This window comes from Geospiza fortis, unplaced genomic scaffold (genome assembly GCF_000277835.1).
Source record: "Geospiza fortis unplaced genomic scaffold, GeoFor_1.0 scaffold40, whole genome shotgun sequence".
Classification (NCBI taxonomy): Eukaryota; Metazoa; Chordata; class Aves; order Passeriformes; family Thraupidae; genus Geospiza; species Geospiza fortis.
In genome coordinates this window covers 14,212,553-14,219,124 of record NW_005054297.1, presented here as the reverse complement: position 1 = coordinate 14,219,124, position 6,572 = coordinate 14,212,553, and the positions used below count along the sequence as shown (strand labels likewise).

The window sequence follows — 6,572 nt, the reverse complement described above, 5'->3', positions numbered from 1 at the left end:
TGGGTGGCAGAAAGATTAATCTACTTGCCAGAAAAAACACAGCAGGGCTCTTCAGTACAACCCACCCTTGCGCTGTCAACAGGGGATGTCGGAACAGGGTGCTTGGGAAGAACATCAAAACCCACATGTATGAGCTGAGGGTGTCTGTCCTTCCTCCAAACACGAGCAGTGGATGAAGCAATGACTGCCAAAGCCTCAGGGCTGAGAGCAGTATGGCACTGCTCATCATCATAGCCCCCAGATGGGCCAGCGTAGGCTACTGCAAAATATCTACCAAGCCTGGAACAGGATCCGGAAAGGACAAAAAAAAAAAAAATCAGCTTACTTTTTCCTTCTTCTTAGCAACTTACAACTCTGACAGCTCTGTGAAGTTCTGGCACTTCCTTTCTTCCACTTGTCAATCTCAAAAAACCACAACAAACAAAAAAAAAACCAAAAACCAAAAACAACAACAAGAAAACCCAAGAAAACCAAAATAAAATGAAAAATGCTTTTTTTACATCTTTTATTTTGCTCACCCACCTAAGACCACTATGGTACAGAATAGTCTCTACATGTGGTCATTCTCCATTTGAAAAGACCAAGAAATCATTTTTGATGGGTCTCCCAAAACACAAATGCTAAGATTTAGAAGCCAATCTAATCTTAGGAAGAAGGACTCTGAAATTTTCTTCCAGCTTTTAATTACTTCTGTCCCATAGTCTCCAACATAACTTTCCCAGTCATCAATTTAATCTCCTTTGGCTCTGTGTTGTCTTCTTACTATGTCAATCCCAGTTTGCAATTGTTAAGGCTTCTGGTATCCTGGAGTCTCTGCCAGTAACCCAACTTTCCACCTACCACTTCACTTTGTATCCTCCTCTTTCTCAAGTCCCAGTCACCTGTCCCCAAGCCTTACCTCCGCTTCACACCCATCACATCCCATGTTCATGTACTAGCCCACCAGCCGGGTTCCTTGTGAAATCTGCACCCACACTCCCCTAACCTGCTTTTCCCTATGTCAGCTGGATCTCAGGCTCCGCCAGGATCCTGTGGTACTTTCCCCCCCCCCCCACACTTCCTGCCCAAACAGCAGCAGAGGAATCACTATAAAAGGAGAGAGGAACAGATGTCAGAGCTGATCTGAATCGAGAGATCCCAGCAAAAGCTCTGAACTGCTCTGCTCAGAACCTTGTGCACTTAGGAAACATCACATACACAGGCAATTCTGCCACATGCAGCACTGATGAGGGAACAAGGTACAACCTGATCAACACCAGGGTGCATGGGTGTTGAAGACCAAGGAAATCACAAGAGACCTCAAAGAGTAATCTGTTCCACCACACTGCTCCAGAAAGAATTCCACTGTATTTATGTCATTCATTATTAATACTCAAACAGTGTTTAATGATGCTAGAATCATGAAAATCCAAACTCAGTAATCCATTCTATTGCTTCAACCTCATTATTGCTGAGCCCACTACATATCATCTGGCTGGGCACAGGCATGGACAACACTGCTTCACAACACCTTTGTGACATTAGAAGGTTATCATGTGTTGTTAACCATGACAGTCTTCATTCTTTGAGCTGAAACAACTCCAGACATTTCAGCATTCATTCATAAGCCATATATTCTAAATATTTTAATTATTTTCATTCCTCTCCTCTGGATACTCTCCAATTCACACACATTTTTGTTGAAGTGTGTAGCCTACCTGGACATGGTGTTACAATTGAGGAGGACTTCTCGTGTCTTCCGTGCTGTTATCTTATGTATCACCATACAATGTTTGCTTTTATTGCAGCAGCAACTTGAATCATCTACCATAAATCACAGCTCTTCCAAAGAATTACTGCCCAATCCCTTCCTTACACAGTTCATAATTACAACACCTTTGTCCTGTTGAAAACCTTAATTTTAATTCTGTCTCCAGCATAGTCACAGTCCCACTTCAATTGGTACTGCAGATATAGCTAGTACCACTGAGGTCACTGTTAAAAATACTCTGTAGCACTAGGTGTTGAATAAACATGTAATCTCTCATTTTATTTGCTAAAATTTTCACAGGTATGTGAAAACTACAGGGTTGAAAGTGTATGAAAACTACAATAGTTTGTAGACCTAGTATTATAACTTTATTTGTAGATTGGCATTTCATAGACTTGGGACAGAAAATTTGGGCAGGCTTTCATGAAGATGATAAAAATGAAGATTGGACAAAAGGACACTGCCTTAGCAGGATCTGGAACCTAGCTAAAAAACAAATCAGTACCGTGTTTCTGAACTGTCTTAGGATTTTTTAGCAAGGCAAAACAACTAATCTAATTCTCAATTAATTAATAATTACAATGAAAATTAACATGAGTCACAAATATGTATGATGAGCTACAGAGCACATGGCTAAAATTTGCCAAAGTTATGAGCAACAAAACCAAACTGCCTTCTACAACATGGAAGGCAATTTGGTTTTGTTGGCAGATGAATCCACTCAACCCAACTATCTCACCTATGTGCCAACAGATACCCGAAGATAATACAGATTCACAGGGCTTCCTATCACTATTTTTCTCATCTGGCCCAAATTGTTCCACAGATCACTGTAATTGTATCATTTTCTTTTTTTTTTTTTTTTTCCTGTGCTCAAGTTTCAAATGTATCTTTCTTAAGAGCCACAGAGAAAGACAGCATGTTACTTTGAAGAAAATCAACTTCTTTGAAGAGCAACATGAAAGTCAGAATTTAGTATGGTTCATTTCACTTCAATTCTTCTCATCACACTCCCTCCACATTTCAACTTAACAGTAAACATAATCCTTAATGTGCGGCATCCTCCTACAGAAGCCTTACCACAAATCACTAGACTGAGCTGCTTCATGAAGCTGCCCAAGTCTGACAGCTGACTTTCAGAACATGCTGCGTAATGAAAGAGATGGTCAAGCATGCCAGCAACATGCACAGCAGTTCGCACTCCCAAACACTCAAGTGTGAGGAAAGTTTTTACTTATTTCGATAATTTTCTTACTGTTTTTCATAAGGCAACCATGCAGAAGAAAATAAAGCTTTCACATGCATTAGCATTAAAACAATAAGCCATTTCAGAGCAATGTTGGGATGTGAAATGCATTAAAATCATCTGCATATGACGATATTTTCCTAAATGGCCTTGTTAGAGGCATACTCCCATAATTTGGTACACAGCCTACATATATAAAGAGAAAACTGAACTATATTTAAAAATGTATTGATGTACTTTACACATTTGTAGTGGCATCTGAATCAGCTTCGCTCCATGTGTGGAAAAACAGCATTGTAAGCCACTTACCCAGGATAACATGCAGCAAGATCTCTACATTTCTCTTCCCACCAAACTTAATTACCAAATCACTGTGATTTGGCTCATGTGATGCACCGGTCTTGAACAGCATTAATTTAAAAATATTTGTTACAAGTCAATTTTATTTCTTTGTAAGGCTTCACCAATATAAGTGAAAATGCTGAATGTGAAGCAAGGGTAAATGCTGTGTGCTTCTGACAAAATATATTTTAGCCCTTAAAGAGAGAAGTCATATGATGTAGAGAGTCAAAAGGAGTAAAAGTTCCTTTGGGAAATGATGGGGAAAAAAATAAGTGTAAGGTCGACAAAACAACTGATTGTTCCTTAAAGGCAGAACTCACGGAGTCTCCATGGAAACAAACACAATTTTTATTCATAACTAACTAATTTAAATAACAGATTAAAAAAAATTGGCCCCTCCAGTAGAAGCAGAAATATAATTAAAGTTAACCCTGTAACTTTAGTTTGCCTTCTATCATACCACTTAACACCAATTAATTCTATTTTACAGTGCACTTTATATACAACTTTATTATATCTTGTTCAAATACATTGGCTCGATGTCAAAATGCAGGTGTTTGGAGAATCTCAACATTTAGAGCATCTCAACATTTCTATCATGCTGATAGCAGCTATTATGCAACTACGTCACCCTGAGTCTGTCAATTCCAAAAAAATTTACTGTACTTTTCCAACATGCCAATAGTAAGTTTATCCATTTTTGCCATGATTCTCTTATTTGGGCCTTTATGGAATAAAGGCTGCATTGATTTTCTGGGAGGGGAAAAAAATCCCTCTCAACAATCAGATTCAGCAATTTTCAAATATGAATAATTCAGAATATGAAAAAAAGTCTTGTCTCTTGGCTTGTGAGGACTAAAAGTCAAAACATAGTCATTCAAGCTAACACTGTCTATAAAAATTCTGTTTGTGTTAGATTCCATTCTAAAACAACAACCAAATATATTCATAAATTCATCATCACATTTCACTCAACACTTATTATGCCATGCATTTCTTATTTAAAAAGAGCTTACCTGACACATCTATAATAGGAATACTGAAATAACCCTAAACTACATTAGTAACAGACTAATCTATTTTCAGTGACTGAGATATCTGGCAAAACACTATTCAGAGTGACTAAGAGCCCAAGCAGAAGAAACTGCAAAAGTTATTTTTATTGCTGTAATCAGAAGAGTGAAACCAAAACAGCTGCTTTTTAGTATCTGTATTTAAAGTGAAATGTTATTGCCAAACAATATTTTTAGTAGTTAATAAATTTTGTTAAGGTTTCAAGGAACTGTATGTTTAAAAAAACCAAACAAATGCCTTTCCATTTCACAAATGGAAATTTGTGAAATTTCTGAAATTACCCACGTAACCTCACAAAACAACAGACCAAAATAAGACCTATAAAGGAACAAACTTTGAGGGGGGAGGGGGTGTGAGAAAGAAAGAAAAAAGTCAATGTCTTAGCACAGGACCCAGCAAGCCATTCATACTTCAGAGATCAACTGTGTTTGCAACCAGTGCACCTTTAAAAATTCTGTTATACAGTATATAAATAAAAAATAATATTTGCTTGTAAGTGTGAAGCAATTGTCTCTAAAATGCAGGATTGCCCAAGTGGGTATTTGAAAATGGCCCTTAATTTTAGAACAGGGTGCACTAAGACAAATTTTCCTGTTGGAGAAAAGTAGACCCAGTACCAACCAGAAGCAACCTCTTTGCTATGTACCATATTTACTAACAAACACTTCCACAGTAGTTCTTGCAATTGTTCAACCGGAGCACAAGTAAGTATACAAATCACTTTCATATGAAATTTCAATACACTTCACCATGTTCAATTCAAGCTAATTGCTGCAATGAAATATTCAACCCCAAACACAATGTCTAACCTGATAAACTGAGAGCAGCCAAGGAAGGGTTGAATTTGTCTATTTGATGAATTCCTGACCTGGATTCAAAACACCCAAAGAAAGTAATACACAGAACTACTGGCTACTGCAGTATCAATGGTTTTGTTAAAGAAACTCATAAAAACATTTACGCCTATTGATTAATGTTTTGGTACAGTTACAAGATTTAATTGTCTATGCAAGGTGCAATTAGATTTATTTCAGTGATGGGAATTTACTGAGCATGCATTACTAAACACCAAATAAAAGTCAGTTCTGGTTCTAATTTATCGTCTTTAATCTGTTAAGACATGTTACTGCTATCAGCTATGTTAAATAACCCAGAGTCTAAGAAAAGAGCTCTTTTCATACTATGCTGTTTAAGGTATGTACAGAAAATGTGTTTCAGAAGATAAGAAATTATATTATCTCTGTATCTATTATCGACAGAATACCTATTATTAGGCCTGTGGTTGCAAATTACTATTCCCTTTCTCCATGGTCCCATCCCCCCGACAGCAGATCATTTTCAGTGCCATTATTGTCAGGCATATTAAATTTTCAGGATGCACAGTTGTGGTTTCCAGGTCTCTATTTACTCCTTGAACTGTGTTTTAACTGAGCATTTTTACACTTAAAATGACAGAACAGAGGCATAATAACGTTTTACATCCTACAGCTACGGAGAACCAGATTTGTAACTGACTAGTGGCAATAGCAGCAAAATTAATTAAAAAACCCCAAACCCGTCATTCATTAAAAATCCCTCCGTGGCATAGAAAAGATGCGCGTTACACACATTTCTGCCGCTGAAACAGACGTTTTCTAACTGAGGAGATGGATTTCCCACGTGAGATGGTACTACCTCTGGCTTACCTGCTCCAGCTGTTGGGAAAGGCAAAGGCAGAGGGACGCGGCCCCGCCGGGCGCGGAGCGGAGCGCGCTGGTTACGGCAGCGCGGCGGCACTTGCGCGACAAATGGCTCACGGGAGCTTGAACAAAGCGATGCTGCTCTAGAGAAGCATCGCAGGGAACAAAGTCATCTCTTTGACAGCTCCTGCTTTTTTTCAGTGAAGCTGAAACAATACAGGACTCCCCGGGAAATCGCTAACAAAGGGGAAGCAGAAGGAATCGGAGAGAACCAGCCCAGCCATTGAATTCCGCGGCAGCAGTGAAGTGACACCTTCTCAAAATCACCCGCACGCCTCCTTACACCTTCCACCGAACAAAGGCAGCCCAACAGAGGCAGGGAGCTACTTACGGGGGGGTTTTCTGGCCGTCCTCCCGGCGCAGCCTCCTGCCGCCGGGCTGCTCGCCGCTGGCGTTGCCGAGCCAAAGGGCACATGTAGCG

General features: G+C 39.2%; 1 protein-coding gene across 3 annotated transcripts in view; it reads right to left on the bottom strand.

Moving 5' to 3' along the window:
• CRACD (capping protein inhibiting regulator of actin dynamics) overlaps positions 1-6,572 on the bottom strand; it is a 128,748-nt gene extending 122,176 nt beyond the window's left edge. Inside the window, exon 1 of one of the 3 annotated variants that reach the window (XM_031066066.1) lies at positions 6,483-6,572. The gene's annotated coding sequence lies outside the window, so the exon portion shown is untranslated. Of the gene's footprint in view, positions 1-6,097 lie in introns of all 3 variants that reach the window. The other 2 variants (XM_031066062.1, XM_031066070.1) reach the window with 2 other exon arrangements.